Here is a 16,356-nt window from a genome sequence, read left to right on the forward strand (position 1 = left end):
AGGGCCCTCTGCCTCTCAGTTCTGGAGTTTAGAGATTGGCCAACCACCCAGCCATCTGCCCAGCATGGGTTTCCAGGACTTCCCCAAATGCAGCCCCTCACAACAGGCCTCGGCCATGTTCTGCCCTGTTTATAAGTCCATCACCAACCCCTGGACGCTGCCCTGGGCCCTGAACTCCAGGCCACGAGGCAGCCGTGCTGCAGAAGAGGACCCAGCTCACTCCTTCCCAAGGTGTGTGGATGCGCAAGGTCGTGAGCAGGAAGCGAAGACCTCAGTCCGCGGCAGGCACCTGTGTGCTGGGCAGAGAACTCAGACGTCGGGCCTGGTGGCGACACCCCATCCTAGAGGATTTAGACACGGCCGAGAACATGAAGCTCGGTGGCCAAGAGCAGTGAGACTTTCCGCAAAGGAGGCCATACATACCAGGGGTCAGGATGGAGCGTCTGAAATCAGCCTCAGGAGGGCTGCCCTCACCCCACCTCGGCCCAGTGAGGAGGACCAGGGCCTTTGTCTATTTTTTCACCTGACACGCAGGCCCAGAGTAGTGTTCAGCTCACTCAGGGGATGAAGAGAGACTGCTCTGAGCATGCCGTCTGCAGGAGGAAGTCTTGGGTAGACGTCCTGGGTACATTCTGGGTACGGCCTGCCAGGGAACTTGGCAAAAATGGGGGTTTCTGAGCACCCGCATGTGCTCCCTCCAATCCTAGACTTTCCTCAGGGCTGCAGGAAGAGACAGGGAGCAGGGCTCGGACGTCTCCTGGGTGCCAGGGGGCAAGGGGGCCACCCAGATGGGCAAGAGGCTGCTTGAGGTCATACAAGAAACTGCTAACAGAGGTCACCTCCTCAGGGTCCATGCAAGTTGAAGGAAGACTGACTTATTATAAATTATTATTTTTAAGATTAATTTACTTATTTTAATTGGAGGCTAATTACTTTACAATATTGCAGTGGTTTTTGCCATACACTGACATGAATCAGCCATGTTTTAACAAAACACCTACTGAATCCCAGCTCTCTTTGGGGATTCCCAGGTGGTGCTAGTGGTAAAGAACCCATCTGCCCATGCAGGAGATGTTAGAGACCCGGGTTCGATCCCTGGGATTGAATCCTGGAGTGAGGGCCTTGCAGTCTTTCTGTAAAATAAGGCAAAACAGAAAAACCCCACAAAGACTGTGGGGAGCGGGGACCTCCCCCTTGCTATGCATGAGAGGTCGTGTCACCAGGAAACAACGGCTGCAAAGTGGCTTCAGGGCCAATATCAAAGCACCCATGGTTCCTGACTTTCCGAGCTCGGTGAGTCCATCCAAAGGACATGTGACATCTGCAACTCCCTTGTGGCTCCAGAAACCTGCAGGCAGGGCGGCCATGAGCAGACAGGGGGCACCAGCCAGAGGTGGGGGGACATGCAGGAAAGAGGACTCTTCCAAACACGTGCAGCTGACAATCGTAACTGTGGTTAATAGTTACCTGTTGACTATTGAGAAGCAAGGTCGGGGAAGCCAGCGTGAAAGGCTGTGTGTGGGTGAGCCGACAGGATGGAACCGCCCCGAATTCTGTGGGGAGTTTGGGTCATTGTGGATGGGACGTTTCGGTGCACGGGTGCCGTCCACTGATGCTCGCCTTTGCAAGGCATTTTAAAGCATGTTAGAGACTAGCGGTGCAAGCCTCTGCCTTTACCTAACCCAAGGAAAGGGAAGAATCCCGTAATCCCAACACTCTGCCTAGCAATTGGCTGGGTGTGCGTGTGTGTCTGTGTGTAAGAGAGAGAGAAAAAGAATCTATTTCTTTACAGTGAGAACCTACACTTTCCAGCAGAGCAGTGTTCTGCCTACCACACAAAGCGTAACGACAGAGGGATAGAATTCAGTCCGTATTAGCTGGAAATGCTTCTAATGAAAACTCCTGAAGGGAGGAATGCTAAAACCAGGGTGAGGTTTAATAACCAAAGATGCTGCCGATACACGGCTTCTGCAGAGAGATGGTGAGCTGTAGGTAGTGACTGTATCCTATCCGCCAAGTGCTCACTGTCCGTGGGTTCCAGGAAGAAAAGCTGAAGAATTATGCAGACGTACGCTGGTGGGTGGCCGGGTTTAGGAAAACATGTAGCTGCTTCCCAGTGCCCTTATTGCCCATAAAAGAACATTTCACACGATCAACCCCTCGAATTTATGTGAACCCTAAGGGGTAAATTTCCCATGCTGTGAAAGGAGACACACTCACACAATTCTTATTATTGTTAATAGAAACTGTGTGTTAACTTCTCAGTCACTGCCCCTGGTTGAGGATAAATTGTGAGTGAGTGTGTGTGTGTGTGTGTGTGTGTGTGTGTGTGTAAACCCTAAATATCTCTAACTCCCCTATCCCCATGTAGGAGAAAATTATTGCCTGTAAACCTACCTCCATTTCTCAAGAAGCCCTTCTATGTTTTTTCCCCCAATGATACCTTTTAGATCAATCTTTTTAAAGAATAAGTTGGAAAAGAGTGAAAATAAGGTCAGGCAATAGCAGTTGTTCTTAGAAAAGAGGACGTCTGCTTGTCCTTTCCAATGGGAGTGAGGTTTTGTAATACCAGCTGATGCCATGTCTCTTTCTAAATCTTGGAAGAACCGACAGCAGAAGAACTAAGAGTCCAGACGGGAAGGAGGGGCCAACAGGCACACCAAGAAAGCAAGGAAAACAAGATTGTGGCGTCTTGGAAGCCAAGTGAGGAAAACGCATCAGGAAAATGGGGCTCAACAGTGCCAAACAAACCCTTTGGAGTGAAGCAGAGACAGAAGCCCTTCCATTCCCCCCAAAATTTTGCAATTCTTGGGCTGTAGCCCACCAGGCTCCTCTGTCCATGGGATTCTCCAGGCAAGAACCCTGGATTGGGCTGTCATGACCACCTCCAGGGGATCTTCCCAACCCAGGGATCCTCCCACATTGCAGGTGGATTGTTCACTGCTGAGCCACCAGGGAAGTCCACCAGAAAATTAACAGTGTAGAGAAAGAGAAATGCAATCCTGGGATCTCATACAGTTCAGCTCTAAATAATAGTTTAAAAGTCATAGTGACATAAAAATGGACTATTGATCAAACAAAACAGATAGTTCTTCTGAGAGCGTGAGGGAGGGATATATGGGGGAGGGGGACGGTGAGAGGTGGGTAACTGAGCAGTATTATTTTATCCAGAGTAGGAAGGTGTTATATAGTATCCAGAGCTTAAAAGAAAATCACTGACATCTAGATGAAGAGACCAAAAGTTGACTTAGGAACAGATATTTCCCTATAATCCCTTCCCTGATGGCTCAGTTGGTAAAGAATCTGCCTGCAATGAAGGAGACCCCGGTTCCATTCCTGGGTTAGGAAGATCCACTTATTTCCCTATAATTATATAATTATTATATGTATAATTATGTAATTTTATCATTATATAATCATTATATTTGTAATTATATAAATATAATTATTCCCTATAATTTCCCTATAATAAACCCTATAGAAATAAATGCTTTTAAAAATAATGTGTATGCATAAAGTTAATAAAAATGAAAACATGAAGGAGGGAGCTGTGCATCCAAGTGGGCTTTAAAGGCGAGGAGGGCTGTTCTACATCTGGCCCTGCAGCCAGAAATTACCCCGGAACCTTCAGTGTCTGGACTGCAGTGGAGCAATTCCCATTTGGTCTGCTTTCGAGGCATTCTTTGGTAACACAACTTCATCACAGAAGTCACAGCCTTCACGAAATCTCAGGATCGCTGGAGAAGGGAATGTTCCACCTGCAACATTCCATAAAATGATGGGGGAAATCGATGTTTGCCCTGATTCGAGAGTTCTGCTAGTTCTTTTCCCTGAATTTACCTGACACTTTTCTTTCAAAGTATTCAAAGCATTTTTACAGACTCCGTTTTACTAATTGTCACAACATCTCCAACAGGCTGCCTTCCAGGCTCACGGATAGGGAAGGTTGCAGATAAAGCACAGAAAAGTTCAGCCCCTAGACCTGGAAGGATGACAAGGAATCTAAGCTTCTTATGGAGCAACGCGTCTTCAGGGACAGAAATAAACTACAATCCACCGACAGTTTTGAACAACCTGACCATTACATTCTTATGATGAACATGAATGAAAATCGTTTTCTTACAGACTTTAGGAAGACAAATTACAAAATAATTTTACAGTTTGGAAAAAAATACTTTTAAAGTAAAGTTGCCCAAACTGGTTCAGAGGATTATTTCTCTGAGAAATGTTAATAGGTCCAGAGGGAGAAAAAAATAATAATCCAAAAATTTGGGGTTAGCCAAAACAACCTTGAAAGAAAACTCTAAGAATTGCACTCATACTTCTTGATTCCAAATTTTCTACAGAGTTACAGTCGTCAGAACAGGCACAAAGCACAAAGACAGACAGAAGACCAGCTGAACAGAAGAGAAAGCCCAGGAAGGAGTCCTTGCATGTGTGAAGTGAAGTCTCTCAGTTGTGTCCGACTCTTGGCGATCCCATGGACTGTAGCCTACCAGGCTCCTCCGTCTATGGGATTTTCCAGGCAAGAGTACTGGAGTGGGCTGCCATTTCCTTCCTTGCATGTGTGGTCAGATGATTTTCAAAGGGTGCTCAGAGAATTCATTGACAGACAGTCTCTCAACAAACAGTGCGGATGCAACTGGGCTGCTGCTGCTGCTAAGTCGCTTCAGTCGTGTCCGACTCTGTGCGACCCATAGACGGCAGCCCACCAGGCTTCCCGTCCCTGGGATTCTCCAGCAGTTACATGCAAAACAGTAAAGTTGGATCCTTATCTTATACCACATACAAAAGTAACTCAACATGGATCAAAAACTCAATCATAAGAGCTAAAACTGTAAAACTCTTAGAAGAAGGCATGGAGGAGAAGATGACTGGATTTGGAAATGATTCTCGGTTATAATACTGAAAACAGGGGTAACAAAGAGACCAGCCACTGAGTGTGGAGCCAGGAGTTAGCTCCCACTTTGAGATTCTCCCCACCCCGGACACACCCCTTCACCTGGTGAACACTTTAAACTTGACAAAAATCAGTGTTTCAACAAAGGGAAACTTCATGTCCCCAATTCTGCACTTTCAGAAATTATGTGCGTGTGTGTGTGTGTGTGTGTGTGCATGCTCAATCGTATTCAATACTTTGCCACCATATGGACTGTAGTCCGCCAGGTTCCTCTGTGCATGGGATTCTCCAGGCAAGAATACTGGAGTGGGTTGCTATCTCTTACTACAGGGGATCTTCCCGACTCAGGGATCGAACTCGCATCTCCTGTGTCTCCTGCATTGGCAGGAGGGTTCTTTACCACTGAGCCACCAGGAAGTGGGCAGAAATAATAACACTGAACAAACACCTCCTTCCAGTTTGGGGTGTCAGCTGCTGGTCTAGTAGGACCCTGCAGTCACTGCACCATCCCCACAGATCAGCCTCTTCTTCTTTGCTGAGAACTGGACACAGGCTGGGGTGGCTCACCCGAGCTCAGCAGCCTTCCTCGGCTGGGGAGCAGGGTGACGGGCTGCAGTCGGCGTGGGCACGGACCTGTAGGCCGTCGTCACCCAGTCACACCTCAGACACCATCGCTGACGCACTCGTGTGATACAACCACATGTTATTCGCCAATTTATTGATTACTGACCGACCCCAAATTCACCAATCTCGCCATACAACATTACTATCTTGCATTTATAAATGCTCTGTGAGCCAAAAATTACAGCACAGAAGACACATCTGTAACTTCTGTAAGATATTTTCAAGCCCCATCCTGGAAGAATTTCAGAGTGTTCCTGGCCAAATACAGGCAAATTCACTGTCTCTCTGAAGCTTATTTTAAAAACACATTACTTACCCTTCGTGGTCAAATCCTTGAAGCCAGTTCCTCCTCATGCTGGGGGTCAGCCCTCCATCCTTAGGGGTTGGCACAGGGAAGTCACTTCTTTCCCGAATCTGACTTCCAAGCCTTAACCGCGGCCCGAGGAGGGCGTCCTCTGCTCCCCGACCTGACCTCAGCACATCTCACAGGAGATGACGAAACTCTGAGAAACAGTACTCTACGCTGCAGAGCACCCACAAGGCCAGTGCAGAGCACAGGCTTCTGCTTCTGCAATGAGTTATAGCTCTTATTTATCGAGCGCTTACTCGGCCAGACTCCCCGCCAAGCACCCCGCAAGCACCATCTCATTCCATCTCCACGAGGAAGGACACGCATGCTGTTGTCAGCCTCAGACGTCAGACAGGGAAACTGAGCCACACGGCTACTCACCTGTGGTCAGCCCACATCGCGTGAGCCACGTGACGTCACTTGGACTTGACCTTTCATGTCATAAGTCTTCCCTGGTGGCTCAGAGGGGAAAGAATCTGCCTGCAATGCAGCAGATCCAGGTTCAATCCCTGGGTCAGGAAGATCCCCTGGAGAAGGAAATGGCAACCCATTCCAGTACTCTTGCCTGGAGAATCCCGTGGACAAAGGAGCCTGGCAAGTTACAGTCCATGGGGTTGCAGAGTCGAACACGACTGAGCTACTAACAGACACACTTTTACATATCAGAGGCACTTGACCTCAGCCTCTTGTGGGATGTGGAAGTCAGGATTCTACAGTGGCCCTCAACTTCAGGCCTTATTGTCTATACTCCCTGGGGGATTGCTTCCCCTGGAATGTGGGGGGGGGGGTTCCTGGGATCGGTCAGATGTCACTGCCTTGATCAGGTATATGGCAAAGGCAAGTTATGTGAGAGGTGGCGAAGGTCACTGGTCAGATGATTTTGAGTTCATCCAAAGGGAGATGATCCCTGGTGGGCCTGGCCTAAGCAGGTGAAGGCGATCCCTAAAAAAGACGCAATGGAGATACTCTTCCGCTGGCTGGAAGAAGCAAGTGGCCGTATTGTGGAGGGGCCATTCAGCAGAGACCGTGGCGGGGGGTGGCCTTTACTGGCTGGGGCATCAGTCCTACAAGGCAAGGGACTGATTTATGCCAACAGCCAAAGGGTGAATGTTTCTAGAACACAAACTAAGCATCACCCAAATTCCCCCAAACAAGCCATCATAGCAGCCCAGCACCTGATGTGGCAGCATCGTGTCCCTCCAGAGCCGAGCCTCGCTGGGCTCCCTTCAGTTCAACCCAGCAGAAGGAAGGGGCGCGTCCTCCCTGCCTGGAGATGGCCCTGCCACTGCTGGCTGCACCTTCCAGCCCCCTCCTCCACGGGCGCTCCCTCCTGTACCCTTGTTCCAGTCTGAGGGGAGGAGTTTGGACCTGGGTCAGGACTCACAGAGCATCGGGGTTTCAGGGGCTTCTGTGGAGCGGAGCAGGGAGACGCCAGCCCCTGGTCCCCAGGAAGCTGTTCTTTGGAAGACTGCAGAGCCCAATGCCCAGGAAACCAAACAGGAATCCCTCTGAGCTCATGGTGAAGGGTTGGGGGTTCTTCTTGCTTCTACTGAGTCCCCTAAAGTCTGCCTAATCCCTCCCACACATCAACCTGTTCCTCTGTGGGGAGGGAAGCCAGTGAGGCCCGAGGTCCATAGATTAACAAACATCGTTCACTGGCCAAGTTACCTCTCTGCATATCCGCCCTGGAAACCTGCACAGTGAGCAGGTTTCACATGGATGTGGCACACCAACCACACGGCTATTCGGGTTGGCCTTGCACAGCCAACCCAACCCTCCCACAGCGTGTCTCCTGCCTGCCCCGACCCCTTTCTCTCTCTCTCCAACTCAGACTCTACTAATGCTCACATTGTAGGTGTTCCAGCAATCAGATTTTTTTTTTAGAAATTCACATTTCTTTTTATTTTTTTTAATTTTTATTTATTTATTCTGATATAAACCATTTAAAAAATCTTTACTGAATTTGCTACAATATTGCCCCGTTTATATGTTTTGAGTTTTGGGCCATGAGGCATGGGAGAATCTCAGCTCCCTGACCAGGGATCAAACCCACAGCCCCTCCCACGGAAGGTGGAGTCCTAACTGCTGGACCACGAGGGAAAGTCCAGGCAGCAACCAGATCTCAACTGAGCTGCTTTGGTGCTAATGGACAAGGATGCGCTTGGAGTTGTAACATTTCCACGAAGCAGGGAAGGTTTCACTCTCCCAACGCAGACACGTGATTCATCTCATCAACCTACCAGTGTGTTTGCCTATCTGCCAGTTTAAAAGAGGTGCTTGAACAAATTTTGGTATTTCTGTGAAGGAGAGAGGATGGCTGTCTAATAAGAAATATTTATAATTGAGCGAATCGAACAATAACACTGGTAGCATTGAGCACGGGGTGAGGCACATTTTGTGTGCTGTTGCAACTTTGATGAAAAAGCAGTTGAGGTTAATAAACCATTCTGATCTTCAGCCTTTGAATCCCCTGCTATCTTACATCTGCACAATGCCAATGAAGCCCTGACGAGGGATGGATGGATGTCCATTCACCGAGGCCAGCCAGGGCCTGGAACAGACTTGTGATGTCTTGTCCATGTTTTTGTATAAAAGTTAGGTGAGTGAGAATACTGACGTCAGGCGGATCACAGCTACAGATGATACCAAGCTGGGGCTGATGCACAGCATTACAAACAAAACAACAAACCAAATATAAGTGTCAAGCTGAAAATGTAAGTCTGAGAACTCAACAACATGAGTGTGAGCGCCCCAGATGTGGCCCACAGCTGCACACCCGCACGAGACTCGGGCATTTTTATCGAGATCACGACACGTGTCAGCAGTGCGGCGCGGCTGGCAGCAAGCCGGTTTGAGGGCAAGGACGGCATCTCCTGTCACTGCTTTGTAGCCCGCTAGGATCTCCTGGAGGTCCGGGCTCACGCCAGTGTGGGAGAAGGCCAGGCCCCGCCGCCCACTGCCATTCAAAACACAACCCCGCTTCCAAAGCCCATCACGGAGCAGACACGAGGATGGCAGAGGGTTCACCGTTGCACAAAGGAGTGACTGCCACAGCAGCATTTTAAGGATCAAGGCAGAATTTTTCTCTTTAGCAGAGCAGCCTTCAAATATCAGGCTTGAAACTGCATCTGTGTGATAAGACGTGATAGAAGGTGGATGGCACGGTGTGAAATGATCTGATGGCATGAGAAATTGTTGTTAGGAGGTGTTGGCACTTGAAAAACAACACACCTTATTCCTATTGGCTTCAGCCTGCGCCTTCCGCAGGATCACCCTGCTGTGCTCCTGCTTGGAAACCTTCGGAGTTGGAGCCGATACTGACACCGCCTGTGTCCCTCTCGTCTCTCTCTTCCCCTGCAGACGGACGGAGACCGCTGTGAGGGTGCTCCAGCCGAGGCCCGTATTATCTGGCTGTACGTTTTTTATTGTACTTTCTACTCTGGTGTCAAAATAAAGCAGTGCCTCTATGTGTACACACACGCCCATCTGCAAGAAAGAACAGGGTCCTGGTGGTTAAGGATTCTTACTGGCGGATTCTGTTTAGGTGAAACTTATTAAAAACAAGTGGCAACTGATGTAACTCAAAGTTTGATGCCTATGGAATCATTTCCCCTCATCTCCGGCTTGTCTTCTGGAGGATTCTGTGGGGATTTGGCGGGGGATGGTCGTTGTCAGTGTCTTAAAGCTCTCAGGGCTTGGAAGAGAAACGTTCCCCTGGGGTAAATGGGCTGCGACGTGTGTTCACAAGTTCCTGGTCAACACATGCAGCTCTCCCCTGGCGGCTGGTGCATCTTTTCTTGTTAAATCACTTCTTTCTTTCCACCTTCCTACCACCCTTCTTTTCTCAGCTCTGGCCTTTTCCACCTGGGTCCCCATCCAAGTCATTGATGACTAGGATACTGAATCGCTTTGTTACAGGGTCCTACTGCTCTGCCCAGGGACAAGTTGCAACAGCTCATGGGAGTTTTAAGCTTGCTCACAGGAGAGTGGGGAAGTGTGCACCGTGTGTGTGTGTGCGTGTGCGTGTGTGTGTGCACACATGTGCGTGCATGCTCAAAGAAGAGGGGGCTGGGAGAGGGAGAAATACAGAGTACCGGGAATTATCTCTGCATAAAGAAATTAAAAGAGAATTTTTTCCAGAGCAATTGAAGCCCATCTCCTGAACAATGACGACAGCTCCTCATTCTCGACAACAATAGAGGGCACGTAGGAGTCAGCTCATTAGAATATCTGTGGCTCTTTTCTGTTCTCTCTGCATTAAGCCCCCATAATGTCAGTTGTCACTTATTAATGACAATTAACTAGTAATCAGCAGTGAGACTCTTCGAGGTGGTCTTTGCCTGACAGGTGAAGAAAGAGAACGTTGCGCAGTGCCACGCGGTGACACGGAACCTTCAAAGGAGCACAGCATTTCCATAAATTATTTCAGAAAGAAATTTTCTTTTATACATTCTCTCTAAAGCTTAAGGATCTTTAACCCTAGCAAGGCCACGCTCTCATCCTCTCCTTGCTTGTCTTTTCTTACCAAATGAAATCTGCAGACCATCGCCGGTAGATAGAACTGCACCTCTGTTCACCAGCCCGCGACCGCCACGCAGCACTCCTCATCATTCCTGCTCCTTCCGGCTTCCAACCACTCAGTCCTAGTTATACCCATGCAGGATGCCCAGGCCTGTACCTGTTGCATATCACCAGCTGCCCCACTGGGCCAGCAGCCTGATTCTGCCTTCTTGCTGGCACATTCTCTCTCTTTGAGGTCAACCTGTCTGTTCACCACGCTTCCTAAAACAGATGGCAGCATGACCATCCCCTTTCAGAATCACCATGGAGACCATGAACGCAGACCCAAAACAGTTCCCCAGTGCGTCCGATCTATGGGGGCCCTGTGCCCGAGCCTCCCCGGAACCTCAGCTCTCCCACCGTTGTTCTGACTGGGACACAGAGACCACATCTCCCCACCCTGCGTGCAGGCTGAGTATCCAGCCACAGGCCCCCAGGGCCTCACACCTGCTCTCTCATGGGCTCCTCCCGCCTGGCTTCTTGATGCTGAGAGTCTGACCCTCCTGAAGGGTTCTAGGAAGTGGGAATTTTCAAGAAGGAAACTCTTGGAAAGAGAGTGAGAAGGCTAAATGTTATCCCTACAGAAGAAAAACATTTGCTTGACTTTGAGGAGTTGCAGCTTAAGAAAGGCCACACTTGCTCCTGGGAAGTGCCCGATGACACCTGGCAGAGCAGAAATGAATGCCATCCGTGCCACCTATGCACCTGGGAGGGGGGAGCGAGTGCATCGCCAAGGTCACCTGCGAGGGGTCACTGAGTGAGCACATGGCCAAGGGCACCTGAACGTCAGCTGCATCCATTTATGTCAAAGCAACGCCGTTAAGACTCTTACTCCTGGCATGGAAACCACTGGCCAAACGGAGGACTTTTAAACCAGTGTCCAAAATATCAGACTTTCTTGTCCCGATACGGGATCCCACTCTTGACAAGGAAAGCCTGTAGAAGCAGATAACAAGCAGTTTAAAAATCTAAGTGTCTCAGAAAAAAAGAAAGGGGCATGTTTTTATCAAAATAGAAATTTTAAGAAAAGTAAGAGGTCATCTATAACTTTATGATTCCTCTTTTTGAAATATGCTCTTCTGAGCAGCTAGAGTGATGGCAAGATGGGCATCTCTCTGCAGCTTCCGGTTTTGTCAGGCTTTTGTGACATTGCAAGACTTCCATGACAACAAACAACAGGATGCTACACATGGTCACACTGTGAACTTCCAGCATAACCAGAACTTAAAGATGAACATTTGCCTTATATTAATATTTAAGATAAATATTTGAACTGTGGTGTTGCAGAAGACTCTTGAGAGTCTCTTGGACTGCAAGGAGATCCAACCAGTCCATCCTAAAGGAAATCAGTCCTGAATATTCATTGGAAGGACTGATGTTGAAACTGAAACTCCAATACTTTGGCCACCTGATGCAAAGGGCTGACTCATTTGAAAAGACCCTGATGCTAGGAAAGATTGAAGGCAGGAGGAGAAGGGGGACGATAGGGGTAAAATGGATGGATGGCATCACTGACTCAATGGACATGAGTTTGAGCAAGCTCCAGGAGTTGGTGATGGACCGGCAAGCCTGGCATGCTGCAGTCCACGGGGTCGCAAAGAGTCGGACACGACTGAGTGACTGAACTGAACTGAATATTTAAGATAACAATCACCATTAAGGTGGACACTTTAAATGCCCTCTTAAATGAAATACACACTTCATAGTAACCTGAAGATTGAAGCAAATCCTTTCCTTCAGATTTCCGTCTGCAGATCATTTCAGATTTTAATGCCCAGGCTCCAACCTTGAGAAGCAGTCATAATCAGGCCATTCGATGTGCAAGAACCCATGATTCCATACCAATATCTGAGCTGACCATCCAGGAATTTTGCACATCCAGATTATTCATGACTCAAAAGTTGAGTGAGGACAGGAATTTCCAAAGGGAGAATAAATAGCTTTGAAAGTGAACATTCGACTTAACAAATTTATAAATCAATATATTACAAACAAAATGAAGGTATTTAGGGCACTCTTTCACTCACTCAGTCACTTGTTATGTCCAGCTCCTTGCGACCCCATGAACTACAGCCTGCCAGGTGCCTCTGTCCATGGGATTTTCTAGGCAAGAATACTGCAGTAGCCACGCCCTTCTCCAGGGAATCTTTCCGACCCAGGGATCAAACCCACATCTCCTGCACTGCAGGTGGATTCTTTACTGCTGAGTCACTGGGGAAACTACTGTCTCCTAAAGTTAACAAATCAAAACGTAACTAAATATTTGTCTTCTGTAATTTTAATGACTTGAAAGAACCAAAGGTTGAACTTGGTAAGTATAATGATTAATTGGTCAATCATTACTCAATATAAACTGAGCATAATGGCATGAGACTTGTATCAGGAAGTTATAGTTCAATATTTAAATTACACAGGTCATAAAGGACTAAAATTTTTCAAACCTTTCTTACTTTTATTATTACATATGGGTGAAGGAAAGAAAAAATATGCAGTTTAAGTTATAAAATATCTATTTTATACTTATCTACACCAGAGATGTAATGTACAGCATAGTGACTGCAATTAATAACACTTAAGGAATCTGCCTGCAATGTAGGAGACCTGGGTTCTATCCCTGGGTTGGGAAGGTCCTCTGGAGGAGGGCATGCCAACCCACTCCAGTATTCTTGCCTGGAGAATCTCCATGGACAGAGGAGCCTGGCGTGCTGCAGTCCATGGGGGTCATGAGAGTTGGACACAACTGAGCAACTAAGCATGCATATGTTTGAAACTTGCTAAAAGAGTAGACCTTTAAAGTTCTCATCCCAGGGTAAGAAAAATGGTAACTATGCATAGTGATAGATGTTGACTAGACTTACAGAGGTGATCATTTAATAACATACACATGTATCAAATCAATATGCTGTGCAATGGGAACTAATATAACATTACATGTCAATTATATCTCATTAAATTAAAAATTAAAATCCAATGGACGGAGGAGCCTGGTAGGCTGCAGTCCATGGGGTCGCTAAGAGTCGGACACGACTGAATGACTTCCCTTTCACTTTTTCCTTTCATGCATTGGAGAAGGAAATGGCAGCCCACTCCAGTGTCCTTGCCTGGAGAACCCCAGGGACGGGGGAGCCTGTTGGGCTGCCGTCTATGGGGTCGCACAGAGTCAGACACGACTGAAGCGACTTAGCAGCAGCAGCAGCACGGAAAACCACTAGACCATTCAGGTTTGACCTAAATCAAATCCCTTATGATTATACAGTGGAAGTGAGAAATAGATTCAAGGGATTAGATCTGATAGACAGAGTGCCTGAAGAATTATGGACGGAAGTTCATAACACGAAACAGGAGGCAGGGATTGGACCATCCCCAAGAAAAAGAAATCCAAAAGGACAAAATGGTTGTCTGAGGAGCTGAGAAAAGAAGACAAGTGAAAGGCAAAGGAGAAAAGAAAAGATAAACCCATTTGAATGCAGAGTTCCAAAGAAGAGCAAGGAGAGATAAGAAAGCCTTCCTCAGTGATCAATGCAAAAGAAATAGAGGAAAACAATAGAATGGGAAAGACTAGAGATCTCTCCAAGAAAATTAGAGATACCAAGGGAACATTTCATGCAAAGATGGGCACAATAAAGGAGCGAAGTGGTATGGACCTAACAGAAGCAGAAGATATTAAGAAGAGGTGGCAAGAATACACAGATCTATACAAAAAAGATCTTCATGACCCAAATACCCATGATGGTGTGATCACTCACCTAGAGCCAGACATCCTGGAATGCAAAGTCAAGTGGACCTTAGGAAGCATTACTACGAACAAAGCTAGTGGAGGTGATGGAATTCCAGCTGAGCTTTTTCAAATACTAAAAGATGATGCCATGAAAGTGCTACACTCAATATGCCAGCAAATTTGGAAAACTCAGCAGTGGCCACAGACTGGAAAAGGTCAGTTTTCACTCCAATTCCAAAGAAAAGCAATGCCAAAGAATGCTCAAAATACCACACAGTTGCACTCATCTCACACGCTAGTAAAGTAATGCTCAAAATTCTTCAAGCCAGGCTTCAACAGTACATGAACCATGAACTTCCAGATGTGCAAGATGGATTTAGAAAAGGCAGAGGAAGCAGAGATCAAATTGCAACATCCATTGGATCATTGAAAAAGCAAGAGAGTTCCAGAAAAACATCTACTTCTGTTTTATTGACTATGCCAAAGCCTTTGACTGTGTGGATCACAAGAAACTGTGGAAAATTCTGAAAGAGATGGGAATACCAGATCACCTGACCTGCCTCTTGAGAAACCTATATGCAGGTCAAGAAGGAACAGTTAGAACTGGACATGGAACAACAGACTGGTTTCAAATCAGGAAAGGAGTACATCTTATTTAACTTAAATGCAGAGTATATCATGAGAACAGCTGAACTGGATGAAGCACAAGCTGGAATCAAGATTGCCAGGAGAAATATCAATAACTTCAGATATGCAGATGACACCGCCCTTATGGCAGAAAGTGAAGAACTAAAGAGCCTCTTGATGAAAGTGAAAGAGGAGAGTAAAAAAGTTGGCTTAAAACTCAACATTCAGAAAACTAAGATCATGGCATCCAGTCCCATCACTTCATGGCAAATAGATGGGGAAGCAATGGAAACAATGACAGACTTTATTTTGGGGGGCTCCAAAATCACTGCAGATGGTGACTGCAACCATGAAATTAAAAGATGCTTGTGCCTTGGAAGAAAAGTTATGACCAACCTAGACAGCATATCAAAAACAGAGACATTACTTTGCCAAGAAAGTTCCATCTAATCAAAGCTATGCTTTTTCCAGTAGTCATGTATGGATGTGAGTTGAACTATAAAGAAAGCAAAGCACCGAAGAATTGAAGCTTTTGAACTGTGGTGTTGGAGAAGACTATTGAGAGTCCCTTGGACTGCAGGTAGATCCAACCAGTCCATCCTAAAGGAAATCAGTTCTGAATATTCATTGGAAGGACAGATGCTGAAGCTGAAGCTCCAATACTTTTGACCACCTGCTATGAAGAACTGACTTATTGGAAAAGACCTTGGTGCTGGGAAAGATTGAAGGCAGAAGGAAAAGGGGATGACAAAGGATGAGATAGTTGGATGGCATCACCGACTCAATGGAGATGAGTTTGAGCAAGCTCCAGGAGTTGGTGATGGACAGGGAAGCCTGGCGTGCTGCAGTCCATGGGGTCTCAAAAGTCAGACACGACCAAGTGACTAAACTTAACTGATACTAGTCAGATCAAGTTGCAAACATTTCTGTGTGATTTAAGAGAAATAACGGCAAACTAGTTATGGATCAACTTCTAAGCAGTAGTTGGTGTAAGCCTTTATTACCCTAGTTATGTAGCTTTAGGACCTCCTGACTTTAATCTGTCTGAAGGTGACATGCCTTCCTCCTAATCTTCACAGCTTTGGTGTTAAGTCTCTTCACATTCCCACCAGAATGGGTCAGACATCCAACTCTGAGTTAGCAATGGCTTTGAACTTGAACTCTTGAAGAAACTATCCTGTGGGACATACTATCGACATAGACATTGTTTATTTGAGAGCAGCTGAGTTACAATATCACATCAGTTTCAGGTGTATAGCACAGTGATCCAGTTATATGTATCCTTTTTCAGATTCTTTTCCCTTATAGGTTTTTACAAAATACCAAGCATAGTTTCCTGTGCTAGACTTTTGAATTGGTCCTTCTCTTCTCACTTTTCTGTGCAGGTCCCTCTGTGCTGTGTTTAGTTGCTCAGTCGTGTCCACCTTGTTGAGACCCCATCGACTGTAGCCTGCCAGGCTCCTCTGTCCTTGGGGATTCTCCAGTCAAGAATTCTGGACTGGATAGCCATGCCCTCCTTCAGGGGATCTTCCCAACCTAGGGATCGAACCCAGGTCTCCCGCATTGTGGGCTGATTCT

This window comes from Bos javanicus, chromosome 24 (assembly GCF_032452875.1).
Source record: "Bos javanicus breed banteng chromosome 24, ARS-OSU_banteng_1.0, whole genome shotgun sequence".
Taxonomy (NCBI): Eukaryota; Metazoa; Chordata; class Mammalia; order Artiodactyla; family Bovidae; genus Bos; species Bos javanicus.